Source organism: Salvelinus sp. IW2-2015, linkage group LG25 (assembly GCF_002910315.2).
Source record: "Salvelinus sp. IW2-2015 linkage group LG25, ASM291031v2, whole genome shotgun sequence".
Lineage (NCBI taxonomy): Eukaryota > Metazoa > Chordata > Actinopteri > Salmoniformes > Salmonidae > Salvelinus > Salvelinus sp. IW2-2015.
Window position 1 is genome coordinate 9,907,045 of NC_036865.1, and position 16,982 is coordinate 9,924,026.

General features: G+C 39.9%; 1 protein-coding gene across 4 annotated transcripts in view; it reads left to right on the forward strand.

Moving 5' to 3' along the window:
* The first annotated feature begins 15,004 nt into the window (after window positions 1-15,004).
* Window positions 15,005-16,982, forward strand: part of LOC111951883 (ectonucleoside triphosphate diphosphohydrolase 6) — a 33,166-nt gene continuing 31,188 nt past the window's right edge. For 2 of the 4 annotated variants that reach the window (XM_023970187.2, XM_023970188.2), the window contains exon 1: window positions 15,006-15,455. The gene's annotated coding sequence lies outside the window, so the exon portion shown is untranslated. Of the gene's footprint in view, window positions 15,456-16,982 lie in introns of all 4 variants that reach the window. The other 2 variants (XM_023970186.2, XM_023970185.3) reach the window with 2 other exon arrangements.

Genomic DNA, 16,982 nt, shown 5'->3' on the forward strand with positions numbered 1-16,982 from the left:
AAACTCTAACATTGATTTATCCTGTCATAGATGTCATTCAATTGGTAATATAAATGTTAGTATAAATGCCTCTTAAGGGGAAAATAACTAAAAGTAATCAGATTACCTTACTGAGTTTGGGTAATCCAAAAGTTAAGGTACTGATTACAATTTTGGACAGGTCACTAGTAACTAGAGGTCGACCGATTATGATTTTTCAACGCCGATACCGATACCGATTATTGGAGGACCAAAAAAGCCGATACCGATTAATCGGCCGATTTTTGTTAATGTATTTGTAATAATGAACATTACACAATAACTGAATGAACACTTATTTTAACTTAATATAATACATCAATAAAAACATTTACCCTCAAATAAATAATGAAACATGTTCAATTTGGTTTAAAATATGCAAAAACAAAGTGTTGGAGAAGAAAGTAAAAGTGCATATGTGCCTTGTAAGAAAGCTAACGTTTAAGTTCCTTGCTCAGAACATGAGAACATGTGAAAGCTGGTGGTTCCTTTTAACATGAGTCTTCAATATTCCCAGGTAAGAAGTTTTAGGTTGTAGTTATTATAGGAATTATAGGACTATTTCTCTCTATACCATTTGTATTTCATTAACCTTTGACTATTGATGTTCTTATAGGCACTTTAGTATTTCCAGTGTAACAGTATAGCTTCCATCCCTCTCCTCGCCGCTACCTGGGCTCGAACCAGGAACACATTGACAACAGCCACCCTCGAAGCAGCGTTACCCATGCAGAGCAAGGGAACAACTACTCCAAGTCTCAGAGTGAGTGACGTTTGAAACGCTATTAGCGCACACCCCGCTAACTAGCTAGCCATTTCACATCGGTTACACAGCCTAATCTCGGGAGTTGATAGGCTTGAAGTCATAAACAGCGCAATGCTTGAAGCATTGCGAAGAGCTGCTGGCAAACGCACGAAAGTGCTGTTTGAATGAATGCTTACGAGCCTGCTGGTGCTACACCCGCTCAGTCAGACTGCTCTATCAAATCATAGCCTTAATTATACATAATAAAACACAGAAATACAAGCCTTAGGTCATTAATATGGTCGAATCCGGAAACTATCATCTCAAAAACAAAACGTTTATTCTTTAGTGAAATACGGAACCGTTCCGTATTTTTACTAACGGGTGACATCCATAGTCTAAATATTCCTGTTACATTGCACAACCTTCAATGTTATGTCATAATACGTAAAATTATGGCAAATTAGTTCGCAATGAGCAAGGTGGCTCAAACTGTTGCATATACCCTGACTCTGCGTGCAATGAACGCAGGAGAAGTGACACAATTTCACCTGGTTAATATTGCCTGCTAACCTGGATTTCTTTTAGCTAAATATGCAGGTTTAAAAATATATACTTCTGTGTATTGATTTTAAGAAAGGCATTGATGGTTAGGTACACGTTGGAGCAACGACAGTCCTTTTTCGCGAATGCGCACTGCATCGATTATATGCAATGCAGGACACGCTAGATAAACTAGTATATCATCAACCATGTGTAGTTATAACTAGTGATTATGATTGATTGATTGATTGTTTTTTATAGATAAGTTTAATGCTAGCTAGCAACTTATCGTGGCTTCTTACGGCATTCGCGTAACAGGCGGGCTCCTCGTGAGGCAGGTGGTTAGAGCGTTGGACTCAGTTAACCGTAGGTTGCAAGATTGAATCCCTGAGCTGACAAGGTAAAAATCTGTCGCTCTGCCCCTGAACAAGGCAGTTAACCCACCGTTCCTAGGCCGTCATTGAAAATAAGAATGTGTTCTTAACTGACTTGCCTAGTTAAACAAAGGTGTAAAAATGTAATGAGGTGGTTAGAGCGTTGGACTAGTTAACTGTAAGGTTGCAAGATTGAATCCCCCGAGCTGACAAGGTAAAAATCTATCGTTCTGCCCCTGAACGAGGCAGTTAACCCACCGTTCTTAGGCCGTCATTGAAAATAAGAATGTGTTCTTAACTGACTTGCCTAYTTAAATAAAGATTAAATAAAGAAAGAAAAAATATACCGATTTCCGATTGTTATGAAAACTTGAAATCGGTACTAATTAATCGGCCATTCCGATTAATCGGTTGACCTCTACTAGTAACTAACAGATTACATTTAGAAAGTAACCTACCCAACCTGCATGTATGGAATATTATAGTAATGGTTTAATGGTGCTCAGTAAATCAACAAAACACGTTGGGAAAGCAATCACAATATGCATTTATCTGAGAGTTCACCAACAATTGTATATTATAGCAACGCAACGTATCTTATAGTACTTTATAGCATAACCGACAAATTGAGACTGTTCTGATGGCAAAGGGCGGTGTAACTCAATATTTCAAATCAAATCTGTTGTATAGCACACTGTATTACTTATACAACTAATATAAGGACAGGACATGYGTAGAAATTAACGTGAGCATTGTTTAATGCGTTTCACAGGAAGAACATTCCAAGAATTTCAACGTAGGTAAGCAAGGGGGGGTTACAGGTGCCCTAAAGGGACAAAACTAGAATATCAATACACAACAAAATAAAATCCAATGTTATTTGTCACATGCGCCGAATACAACAGGGGTAGGTAGACCTTACAGTGAAATGCTTATTTACAAGCCCCTAACCAACGATGCAGTTTTAAGAAAATACCGAAAAAAAAGAAATTAAGAAAAAAGAAAGAGATAAGAAAAACAAATAATTATGGCTTGGGGGTAGAAGCTGTTTAGAAGCCTCTTGGACCTAGACTTGGCGCTCCGGAACCGCTTGCCGTGCGGTAGCAGAGAGAACAGTCTATGACTAGGGTGGCTGGAGTCTTTGACGATTTTTAGGGCCTTCCTCTGACACCGCCTGGTATAGAGGTCCTGGATGGCAGGAAGCTTGGCCCTGGTGATGTATTGGGCCGTACGCACTACCCTCTGTAGTGCCTTGCGGTCGAAGGCCGAGAAGTTGCCATACCAGGCAGTGATGCAACCCGTCAGGATGTTCTCAATGGTGCAGCTGTAAAATCTTTTGAGGATCTAAGGACCCATGCCAAATCTTTTCAGTCTCCTGAGGGGGAATAGGTTTTGTTGTGCCCCCTTCGCGACTGTCTTGGTGTGCTTGGACCATGTTAATTTGTTGTTGATGTGGACGCCAAGGAACTTGAAGCTCTCAACCTGCTCCACTACAGCCCCATCGATGAGAATGGGGGCGTGCTCGGTCCTCCTTTTCCTGTAGTCCACAATCATCTCCTTTGTCTTGATCACGTTGAGGGAGAGGTAGTTGTCCTTGCACCACATGGTCAGGTCTCTGACCTCCTCCCTATAGGCTGTCTCATCGTTGTCAGTGATCAGGCCTACCACTGTTTTGTCATCAGCAAACTTAATGATGGTGTTGGAGTTGTGCCTGGTCGTGCTGTCATTAGTGAACAGGGAGTACAGGAGGGGACTGAGCACGCACCCCTGAGGGGCCCCTGTGTTGAGGATCAGCGTGGGGGTGGCCCGTGTGAGGGAAAAATTATGTATTCACCTTATTTGTTGGATATGTAACAATTATTTACTTAACAAACAGTAAGATATTTCTGTCCTGCTAATGCTATGTTTTATGGTCTCCACTCTAGCACCTTGTAGCTAGTCTGGGTGCTGAGGACATGGGTTCTACTAGAGATAGCTTGAAGCTGACAATTGATTGATGTTGGTGATAAAAACGTCATCTTCCTGGCATCTGGGAAACTAAGTAAAATACCCTCCTGTGTAGGTAACCAAGGTGGCTTATGGGAAGGTTAGAAATAACTGACTAAGCAATCTTGGTATCAGCTATTTAAAAACTGTGCATTGTCTGTAAAGGCTAGACTCAGCCTAACAGTCAGTCAAGACTGGTGGGCTGACGGTCTCATTATTGCAATAATTAATCGATATTAAATAAAGAAGATTGTTTGAAGAAATGACCAAGTCTCTCTCAATACTGAATTCAGGAAGTCTAGGATCCAGTTGCAGAGGGAGCTGTTTAGTCCCAGGGTCCTTAGCTTAGTGGTGAGGTTTGAGGGCACCATGGTGTTGAACGCTGAGCTGTAGTCAATGAAAAGCATTCTCACATAGGTGTTCCTTTTGTCCAGGTGGGAAAGGGCAGTGTGGAGTGCAATAGAGATTGCATCATCTGTGGATCTGTGCGGCATGCAAGTTGGAATATAATGGTGTTGATGTGAGCCATGACCAGCCTTTCAAAGCATTTCATAGCTACAGACGTGAGTGCCACGGGTTGGAAAGTGTACCTAATGTTTTGTACACTCAGTGTATATTGCATGCTCCAAAATTGTTTGAAATTATATTATTTTATACTGATACAATTGCTCAGAGAAAGAGATCTTGTTTAACAAGTAATACTAATTATTGGCACCCCTGTTTTTAATACTCTAGCACCCTCCCTCGCAAGAATAACAACACTGAGCCTTGTGTAATGTGATTTTTAATGTTGTGTCGGTATGCGTGTGCATGTGTTAAGTGTGTGTGTGTATGTAGTGTACGTGAATGTGTGCGTGCAGGTTTTGTGGGAGTGTCAATGTAGTGTGTGTGAGTGGTTGTGTATATGGTGTGTATATACTGAGTGTACAAAACATTAAGGACACATGCTCGTTCCATGACATAGACTGACCAGGTGAATCCAGGTGAAAGCTATGATCCCTTATTGATGTCACTTGTTAAATCCACTTCAATCAGTGTAGATGAAGGAGAGGAGACAGGTTTAAGAAGGATTTTTAAGCCTTGAGACAACTGAGATATGGATTGTGTATGTTTGCCAAGACAAAAGATTGGAGTGCCGTTGAGCTGCGTTTTCACACTAAACAGATTCCCATGTGTATATCAAGAATGGTCCAACACCCATAGGACATCCAGCCAACTTGACAGAACTGTGGGAAGCATTGCAGTCAACATGGGCCAGCATCCATGTGGAATGCTTTCACCACCTTGTAGAGTCCATGCCCCAACGAATTGAGGATGTGGATGAACAGAGAGTACAGGGGGGGACTAAGCACACAACCCTGAGGGGCCCCCGTTTTGAGGGTCAGCGTGGCGAAGGTGTTGTTTCCTACCCTCACCACCTAGGGCCGGTCCGTCAGGAAGTCTAGGATCCAGTTCCAGAGGGAGGGATTACATTTCAGGGTCCCTAGCTTGGTGATGAGCTTGGAAGGGACTATGGTGTAGAATGCTGAGCTGTAGTCTGTGAACAGCATTCTCACAGTTATTCACCCTATTGTCCAGGTGGGAGAGGGCAGTGTGAAATGCAACTGAGATTGTGGCATCTGTTGGAGCAGTATGCGAATTGGAGTGGGTCTAGGGTGTCTGGGATGATGGTGTAGACGTGTGTCATGACCAGCCTTTCAAAGCACTTCATAATTACTGATGTGAGTGCTACAGGGCGATAGTCAATTAGGCAGGTTACCTTGGAGCTCTTGGGAACAGGGACAATGGTGGTCAGCTTGAAACATGTTGCGAATACAGACTGAGACAAGGAGAGATTGAAAATGTATGTGAAGACACTTGCCAGAGGAATCACTACAAAGATAAAAATATACAAGTGTCCTTCCTAACTCAGTTGCCAGAGAGGAAGGAAACCATGAGGTTAATGGTGATGTTAAAACAGTTATAGAGTTTATTGAATGTGATAGGAGAAAACTGAGGATGACTCAACAACATTGTAGTTGCTCCACAATACTAACCTAAATGACAGTGAAAGAAGGAAGCATGTACAAAATAAAAATATTCCTAAACATGCATCCTGTCTGCAATAAGACACTAAACTAAAATATGTTTGGGGCAAGTCCAACACAACACATCACTGAGTAGCACTTTTCATATTTTCAAGCATGTTGGTGGCTACAACATGTTATGGGTATGCTTGTCATCTGCAAAGACTAATGAGTTRTTTAGGATAAAAAGAAACGGAATGAGAGATAAGCACAGGCAAAATCCTACGGGAAAACCTGGTTCAGTCTGCTTTCCAGACAAATTCACCTTGCAGCCAGACAATAACCTAAAACATAAGGCCAAATATACACTGAAGTAGCTTATCAGACAACATTGAATGTTCCTGAGTGGCCTAGTTACAGTTTTGACTTAAATCGGCTTGAAAACGTATGGCAAAACTTGAAAATGGCTGTCTAGGAATGATCAACAACCAACTTAACAGAGCTTGAAGAATTTTTTAAAGAATAATGTGCAAATATTGTACAATCCAGGTGTGCAAAGCTCTTAGACTTACCCAGGAAGACTCAAGCTGTAATCGCAGCCAAAGGTGATTTTTATGTATTGACTCAGGGATGTGAATACTTATGTAAATTAGATATTTCTGTATTTCATTCTCAATAAATTTGCAAACATTTCTAAAAACATGTTTTCACTTTGTCATTATGTGGTATTGTGTGTAGATGGGTGAGAAAAATAAAATTATTTAATCCATTTTGAATTCAGGCTGTAACACAACAAAATGTGGAATAAGTCAAGGGGAATGAATACTTTCTGAAGGCCCTTTACCTGTCATGACTGTTCCCTTCTCCTTATACAATACAGTTCAATATTAGTCATTTAACCAGATGCTCTTATCCAAAGCGACTTACAGGAGAAATTAGGGTCAAGTGCCTTGCTCAAGGGAACATTGACAGATTTTTCAGATAGTCMGCTCAGGGATTCGAACCAGCGACCTTTCGGTTACTGGCCCAACGCTCTTAACTGCTAGGCTACCTGTCACGGTAAAATAAGCTAGGTTAGGTTAATTTAATTTTCTCTAATTGAAAGTCTCTTGGTGAATTCTAAATATATCATCCCCAACTGCTCCCCAACAGGACATTGGCTGAGGGATTAGCCATAGTTTGGATTCTTTCATTTTTTTATGTATTAAACAATGTCTGCAGATTAGCCTGACGATTCAGAACACATCAAATATTGAAAATGGCATTAAATTATCCCAATATTATTATAGTTCCCCTGCCTGCACCCCCTTAATTCATTATATAATTAATTAAAGTGGTATTACCCACGTCTCCCTTTAATTTTCCATCTATAAAGGACCTGCGCTAGTAAATGAAAATGGAATTGAAACTGCATAATGCACTCGGCTATAAATGAAATACTTGGGACCGGACTATAATGGCAATAGCCTCCACAAAGGGCAACTAAGGTTCTGTGCCTACATGGGTTGAAAAATAGTGGAGGTGTATGGTTACTTTTGTATACAATTTCAAGGTTTGCTGACATGGTTGATGCTTTAGAACGCTTTCTGTTCAAGCTTTGAATGGGTTTTTACTTACAACCTGAAAGTCACAGAAGTTTGCACCTGCACCATTTAGCTCAGTTAGCAAAGGATGAGCATAAGAAATTGAGGGACACTAGTGTCAGCCAATCATTATGATTATGCAGTAAGTTTCCATTTATGAATATGAGCGCATTTGGTATTTTGTCTTTTCTCAGATTTTACAGTTTGGATTATAGTATCGCACTTCAAACAATCAACCATTATTTATATTGGTAAAAGCATTTAAAAAACCAAGAGGGGGGTGTATACGTGAGGAAGAGGATTCAGTTGACAACCACTTGCTATATATCTAGGCCACGTGATACTAGGAGGATTATTAGGAAATAACTTGAGGGATTTATAGGCATATAATTCAGTGTAAGTACAGTATATTAGAATAATAATTAATAGAATATTTCACTTTTCATATTTTAAATCAGGGTTCTCCATGGATTACGAGATGAACAGCATGGACATCTGGTCTGAGCTACCTTTAATTTTTGTCTCTTATGTATGTCCAAATGTATTTCATTGGTTGTTTCATAAAGTCCTTTGCTCATATATCACTGACCCAAGACGTGGACATTTTGACTATGCAAGAATGATGTATTGTTATGTACTATTATCTTTCATCCTCTTCAGTAATTGGGATCATAATATTCAGAAAAGCCATTTTATTCAACAATCTCAAACCCAAGACTGAAAGACTGTACTCCAGCCTTTCTTGAACCATACCAAACTCTGCAAAAATAAATAGTCTACTGATTAATCTCATTGGATTATTTACGTTGCCTTCAACATGATTGAGCTGAAGAAATGAAATGAAAATGTGTGTTCAATGGGATTTTCTAGGAAAGTCCTGTTATGTTAGTTGAAAAACCACTATGGTAATAAGGAATGACTAATTCTCCCAAAGTCGATTAAATGTAATCTCATCCAATGGTGCTCTGTCCCCATGAAATACAGCAGGTCATGGACTTTGCTGAGGTTATGTGTATTTAGAATAACCAATAAGAGCTGGATTAGACAACTGTTTGGTACTTTAAAAGGAGATTAATAAGGGGTTTTCTTATTATTTCAGGGTGTACTGCTCGCAGGGCTTAACTACGTGCATGGAAAACAAGCCATTAGAGAAACATAAATGGCCAAATAGGCTATACACTGGAGGTCTCTCTGATAACATAATATCTAGTATTGAGTCATCCTAGTTTTAACAGTAAACACCCAAAGCAGTGTCAACCTGCTGTTTTGATGTACTGTGGCTCAAGTATTTCATAGAAGAGACTATGATGCTATAATTGTGAAGAGAGGGGAATTTGGCTAACCCATTTCTATCCACAATGGAGGGAAGCAAAGTCGTACGCACTACCCTCTGTAGTAGTGCGGAGGGTGCATTGAGATATTTATTTATTTGACAATATTTCTCTCAATCATCCTCTGTGTTGAGCCTATTGGTTTTACTGCATTTGGAATTTGAAAGGAAAGAGTGAAATTCTTAGAATTCAGCCCTCTAGAGATCAAGTGGGCCATCCTTAAAATATAGCAATATACACATGCTTTGCATTATGTATTCTCTACTACTACAACTACTACTATAGTCTATTCTAGTACTACTACTACTAGTACTACTACTCCAACAACTACTAGTTATTTAGAACCTTGAGAAAACACTACCAATACTATTTACTTATATTCATACTGCTACTGGGGATCACAATAAAAAATGTAGTAGCATTTAGCATTAAAAAAAATTATTAGCAATGTAGTAGTAGTAGTAGTAGTAGTAGTAGTGGTAGTGGTAGTAGTAGTAGGCCTAGTAGTGGTATTAGTAGTTGTTCACAAGTGGTTAAAAGATACCATATAGAACTAAGGGGGCAAAGACATTCCTTGAGAATCCATGATCATAGCCATGATGTGAGCAGAAGCAGGTCAGAGGGGCTCTTTCCTCCCCACATAGATATTTCTGTCTCGCTTAACAACTTAGTTGGATTAGTCATCTTTCCATTGGAAGTGCCCCTCAACGATCTGACGTAATTGTTCTAAATGTCATTTGTATGTAAATCTCTGGGCCGATTAGGATACACTCAACATACTTTTGTTTTTATTATCATTATTATTCAAATGTTTGCTCGTATGAGGAGAAAGATTACAGAACCATTAAGCATGTTGTCTGACCCACTAACTGATAAAATGCTATTAGGGGTTTAAAGATTAGATTACATACAGTACCAGTCAAAAGTTTGGACACACCTAATCATTCCAAAGTTTTTCTTTATTTTTACTATGTTCTATATTGTAGAATAATAGTGAAGACATCAAAACTATGAAATAACACATATGGGATCATGTTAAACAAATACAAATATATTTTATATTTGAGATTCTTCAAAGTAGCCACCCTTTGCCTTGATGACAGCTTTGCTCACTCTTGGCATTCTCTCAACCAGCTTCATGAGGTAGTCACCTGGAATGCATTTCAATTAACAGGTGTGCCTTGTTAAAAGTTAATTTGTGGAATTTCTTTCCTTCTTAATGCATTTGAGCCAATCAGTTGTGCTGTGACAAGGTGGGGGTGGTATACAGAATATAGCCCTATTTGGTAAAAGACCAAGTCCATATTATGGCAAGAATAGCTCAAATAAGCAAAGAGAATCAAGTGCATCATTACATTAAGACATGAAGGTCAGTCAATCCGGAAAATTTCAAGAACTTTGAAAGTTTCTTCAAGTGCAGTCGCAAAAACCATCAAGTGCTATGATGAAACTGGCTCTCGTGAGGACCGCCACAGGAAAGGAAGACCAAGAGTTACCTCTGCTGCAGAGGAAAAGTTCATGACAGTTACCAGCCTCAGAAATTGCAGCCCAAATAAATGCTTCACAGAGTTCAAGTAACAGACAAGTCTCAACATCAACTGTTCAGTGGAGACTGCGTGAATTAGGCCTTCATGGTCGAATTGCTGCAAAGAAACCACTACTAAAGAAACCAATAATAAGAAGAGACTTTCTTGAGCCAAGAAACACGAGCAATGGACATTAGACTGGTGGAAATCTGTCTTTTGGTCTGATGAGTCCAAATTTGAGATTTTTTGTTCCAACCGGTGTCTTTGTGAGATGCAGAGTAACCCATATTTATGCTTATTTATTTTAACTTGTGTGCTTTAACCATTTGTACATTGTTACAACAATGTATATATATAATATAACATTTGTAATGTCTTTATTGTTTTGAAACTTCTGTATGTGTAATGTTTACTGTTAATTTGTATTGTTTATTTCACTTTTGTATAATATCTACCTCACTTGCTTTGGCAATGTTAACACATGTTTCCCATGCCAATAAAGCCCCTTGAATTGAATTGAATTGAATTGAGTAGGTGAACGGATGATCTCCACATGTGTGGTTCCCACCGTGAAGCATGGAGGAGGAGGTGTGATGATACTTTTCTGGTGACACACAGTGATTTATTTAAAATTCAAGGCACACTTAACTAGCATGGCTACCACAGCATTCTGCAGCGATACGCTATCCCATCTGATTTGCGCTTAGTGGGACTATCATTTGTTTTCAACAGGACAATGACCCAACACACCTCCAGGCTGTGTAAGGGCTATTTGACCAAGAAGGAGAGTGATGGAGTGCTGCATCAGATGACCTGGCCTCCACAATCACCCGACTTCAACCCAATTGAGATGATTTGGAATGAGTTGGAACACAGAGTGAAGGAAAAGCAGCCAACAAGTGCTCAGCATATGTGGGAACTCCTTCAAGACTGTTGGAAAAACATTCCAGGTGAAGCTGGTTGAGAGAATGCCAAGAGTGCACAAAGCTGTCATCAAGGCAAAGGGTGGCTACTTTGAAGAATCTCAAATATAAAATATATTTTGATTTGTGGTTACTACATGATTCCATATGTGTTATTTCATAGTTTTGATGTCTTCAATATTATTCTACAATGTAGAAAATAGTAAAAATAAAGAAAAACCCTTGAATGAGTAGGTGTGTCCAAATTTTTGACTGGTACTGTATATGGACCACAAAGTAATGAAACTGCTATTTCTCTACCTTATGGAGAGTATAAATGCTTTACACTGGAGAAAGCTCAGAAAAACAACCTGCAGGAGAGACAAATAAAAATATATTTTTTGTTTTTTTAAATAATTTTCTTCTAATGTAAAAGTTGAATATCAGTTGGCATAAATCCTGACATCATGCAACACATTGAATTGTTGAATTTTCATCTTATGCACCGTTATATATCCTTTGAATAGCTATGACAAATTGAGCCTGAAGCAGCCTGCAAACCGCCACTTAACAAATTAATTGTGTTAAACAATGCGCGCCGTAGGTCGCTGAATCAGGGGATCCAGGGGGTGTGGTCTTTTGTGCAGAAACTGTTGATGGGCATATGTAATGACTGGTAGAAATACAATAGATCTACTCATGTGTGTATCCATTTGGAGAGAGGGAGGGCCAGTCCCTCCTCCAATAGCAGCAAGTGTGCAACAGTTTGACAGTAGGGTTGCTCACACTAACTCCCATTCAGCCCTTATTGATCTTTGATAACAGAGAAAGGCCTCTGGGTCAGTCGGTCCTTCAGAACCTTGTGACCTAGATACACACACACACACACGCACACACGCACACACGCACACGTTACACACCCACAACTGGGCATATGGTCTTTTCACAGCGTCCTCTGCATCTGCAGACAATTTGCATAGGGGCCTCTAATTGAATATCTACAAAACCATCACCAACCTCCTTTCATATTCCCAAGACCCCTAAATGTCAGTCATTTATTTACTTATATATGTATGAGTGTGTGTACACTAGCGCACTCACACTCCTTTGTGAGTGAGACGTGTGGGTGGGTGGGTACGTTAAGAGCGTTGCGTGTGTGTAGTGTGTGTGTGTGCGTGTGTGTGCATGGGAAAGCACACCAAAAGAAAACAGATTGGCCCATATATCAAGACTAATGATCGTTAATTGAGGTAATGAATAGAGAGTAGCAAGAGGGCCTATTGCCACAGGCTGGTAAACGTTAACAAAACTATTGATTGCTGGAGAGGGAGGTGAAGTGCTTCTGACACGAGCTTGCCAGAGACAGACCAGCTGGTGCCACATTGTCAACATGGACAATGAGAATGTAATTGGCTTCTGTATCTCTCTTTGAAAAAAGGGTGGGAAACGTTGGGTAAAGGAAAAATGTTAGGCTTTTGAACTGTCCGGTTGAGTTAAGATCCCTTATTAAAGATTTTAGTAACACCCTGTGTCTTCATATAATTATTTTTAGATGATTAAGTTTGGGATATCGGGTAAAAACAAATTAGTATTACTTTGAATTCAGTATTACTTTGATTTCAATATTGAAAAATATAAGCATGAATATTGAAAATATAAAATGTTTGATTTGGGCAATTTTGTCAATATATTGTTGAGCATAATTCCTGAGGAAAGAGCATCAACTCAGTCTTTGGGACCCCAAGGGGTGCACGTTTAGTTTTTTGCCCTAACACTACACAGCTGATTCAAATGATGATGATGCTTAGTTTATTATTTGAATCAGCTGTGTAGTGGTAGGGCACAAACCAAAACGTGCACCCCTTGGGGTCCCGAGGAAGCATTAGAAACAGAGTGAATGTGAAAATGGATTCAAAATGGCTGCCCTCTGCTGGTGATTTGCAGGATGTGCAATGATACAAGTAAAAGGAGGGCTGTGATTGGTTATATTGCCTACTATGCCAATTTCTCTGTATCATATGGGCACTAACTTTAAAACTAGCAGAGATCTCATTCTGGAACTTTGATATGCCCGTAGAGTAGATTATGTTCAACAATATATTGAAAAATTTGCCTTTTTTATTGCATAAAACACATTTGTATACTCCCGGAAACAGGAACTCCATATAGAAAACAATAGTATTTTTTATTAGTGAATTTACATGTATGAATATGACATTTTACCATTAACATAACTACATTTAAGAGGACAAATGGTTTTCTTTATCCTTATTATAGTTAAGGAAACCGAGCAGTACATTTTCCCATAATAAAGAAAAGTCATCAAGAATATTTTAAATTATACATCTACAAATATCTTCCAATAATCTCTTTACATGCAGACAATGCCAAAATAAATGCCAAACTGTTTCTGGATGCTCACTAGGCAAGTCAGTTAATTACAAATTCTTATTTACGGCCTACACCAGCCAAATCCGGAAGACGCTGGACCAATTGTGCGCCTTCCTATGGGACTCCCAATCACAGCCGGTTGTGATACAGCCTGGAATCAAACCAGGGTGTCTGTAGTGATGCCTCAAGCACTGAGATGCAGTGCCTTAGACCGCTGCGTCACTCGGGAGCCCCAAGTAATGTGCATGTGTTTTCTGAGTTTCTTCAGGTAATTATTTGCAGGGTTATACTTATGGATAATTCTGAAAGAGACCTGTTTGACCATGTTAACAAGCAAGTATTTGTGTGCTAATGACCAAACCTTTTTCCAACAGACAAAAGTAGTCCAGTAAATTGGGACTACGGAATAGATATGACATCCCTTTGAAATAAAGCACCTACAGATATTTTATTGTTCCGAGGGAGCAAGGATCCCCCCCCCCCCTACTGGAGACTCAAGAAGGTGAGGGCTGGTTACACTTTTAAACAGCATGGGAGTTCCGGATGGAATAGCATCAAAGACTATTTATTCCAACTTTTTATAATGAACAAATTCTTATTTAAAATGAGATTGAGACGGCCTACCCCGGCCAAACCCTAACCCAGATGACACTGGGCCAATTGTGCGCCTATGGGACTCCTAATCACGGCCGGTTGTGATACAGCCTGGAATCGAACCAGGGTCTGTAGTAGTGACGCCTCTAGCACTGAGATGCAGTGCCTTAGACCGCTGTGCCACTCGGGAGCCCCTGACTATGGCGAACTGTCTAGGTAACAGGGATTTTGTAAAGAGATACACATTTTTAATGATTGAGTAACAACCCTTATGCATTATACATTTGTTTTACCAGTAAGATATCATTATAATCAAATCAGTTCTTAAAAAACAAATTTCTATAAGAAATATACTTATTGTTCTAAATGAAATACCTCTGTCAGAATTTGTTTAAATATTTTAATTACCACACTAAGAACACTTGTCTGCAGATCATTTTGTAGGAATCTTATCAATGTTACAGTTACAAAACTAATAAAATTGAAGCTATCAAAACGGGAGAAGATATGCAGCGTTCAAAACAAATTGGAACTGACTACTGTGTGTTCAAAACAACTGCGAACTCTGAGGAAAAAAACGAGTTTCGACTGGGAAAAATCGTTTTTAACAGTTATCCAACTCGGAAATTCTGGCATCTTTCTAGAACTCCGTCTTTTCGACATGAAGATCACTGATGTCATGATTGGATCTCGTTTTTTTCAGAGTCCGCCGTTGTCTTAAAAACACCAGGCAGCTCTTTGGTATTTTCTTCCCACATCATCACCACACACTGACATAATTAAACAGAGACTATTTGTGTTTCAATACAAATGGGGTTCCCAGTTGCCTTGAACGCATTTAAGTCGGAGATTTCCGAGTTCCCAGTTGTTTTGAACGCGGTATCGGGGGTTGGGTTGAGGCAGCGATGTTAGAGAAAGGATAGGGCAGTGGAGGAACTTATAACGCCTCACCCAGCAGACTGTCGACCAATTGTGTTCACGTTCTCATGATGCGTCACGCGGTTGCTAAAGTAATCGTCAAGCAATCACTTCTCAAAGTCAGGGTATGAGTCAAGAAACCTGTCTACTTTCCTCAAAAGTACGTAATGTCACGATTCCAAAAGCTATACGCTATTACAGAGAAAAGTTAATTCTCCCACATCCGGAAAATGTTTGGAATGGTGTAGTTCTGTTAACTAAATAAATGCTAATGTTGGTTTTTTGATAGCTCTCCTTGTCCCAGAATTGACCAGAATGCACCGCGCGGCCCATTGACGACGCATGAGCAACGTGTTCTATGAGCGTTCATAAAATTCCAATGGAGTTTCCCCTTCTCCTCAAAAGTCTCTGGTTGATTTTCGCGCACCAAGCTAATTATTTGACATATCGTGAGTATTAGTCAAGCCATCGTCCGAAATAGGAATATCGAACATGCAACTGGAATCAGAATAAGTAGCTACTTATGATCCACGCATAGGTATGTATCCATCTTTTGTTTTGTAAGTTGTCTTCAATATCAGCAAGCCAGGGACAAAGCCAGTTACAGTAGCTTGCTAGCTGCGAATACATTTGACATCTCTCACAGCCCTAAAATACAGTGACAGTTAGCCTGCCACTATTCTAGGTACATACGATATCATACTAGCAATGCAAAAGTGAAAAACCCACCCCATGTCTTGTCTTACAGAAGTCACAGGTCAAGAGAAACTTAGCCCTTGATAATAACTCTCAGTTCCATTACACATTGAGTCATTGTTGGACAAAGGCATCTTCTGTAGGGCCCGGGGGAAGTTTTTGTTAAAATTCCCGACGCTTGGTCTGAACACTAACATAAAAGCATAAGGACCGTATCTTTCATATCAGCGAGAAAACATATCCAAAACGTTAAATTAATTCAAACATTGATAGGATGTGTTCTCACACGGCAATATCGCCATGTTACAGCGCTTGTTTACGGAAGACAACGCGACCACCTGTGCTAATTACCTTTTTATAAACTGTGTGGTTCGAGCCCTGAATGCTGATTGGCTGACAGCCGTATACCACGGGTATGACAACATGTATTTTTACTGCCCAAATTACGTTGGTAACCAGTTTATAATAGCAATAAGGCACCTCAGGGGTTTGCGGTATATGGCCAACATACCAGGCTAAGGTCTGTGTCCAGGCACTGTATCGTGGCTAAGAACAGCCCTTAGACGTGGTATATTGGCCATATATCACACTCTCTTGTGCCTTTTATGCTTAATTTAATTAAAAACTGGTTTGTTCCAGCCCTGAATGCTGATTGGCTGACAACCGTGGTATATCAGACCGTATACCACAGTTATGCAATTTCTTTTTACTCCCCTAGTTACGTTGGTAACCAGTTTAATAGCAATAAGGCACCTCAGGGGTTTGTGGTATATGGCCCACGTACCACAGCTAAGGGCTGTGTCTAGGCACGTCGTGATGCGTCGTGCCTAAGAACCCCCCCTCACACGTGTGTTATGTCATGACATACCTTGATCACCGATTGCAATGTGCCTTTTGTTATGTAAATCGGATGTTAAATGATGTGAAACGAGTGCCGCTTTAACACCTGATTTACTTAACAGAAGGCACAGGTAAGTCATGACATTGCACAAGTGGATGGGGGGGCTTTCCTCATTTGTTGTCTATTGCGCCTCTATTGTACCTCAAGCAAGGGGGAGGCCGGTGACATCACGAGCAAGGCACTTAATTTAGATTTTGTTTACCTAGTCAGCTGGGGGATTTGAACCGTGACGTTTCAGTTACTGTCCCAACGCTTGTCCCAACGCTTGTCCCAACCACTAGGCTACCTGCCACTCTTTGAATGCCATACCCCTTGAGGTTTAGTCGTCTAAAAAAACACATTTGCTCAAAAAAATGTTTTCTCCCATTAGTGTCTGTACTTTTACTGTATTTATATTTGGGATATCACTTTTCAAAAGAAAAAGTTCCAAAATCACTGGAGAACGTCTTTTAAATGTAGTTATGTAGC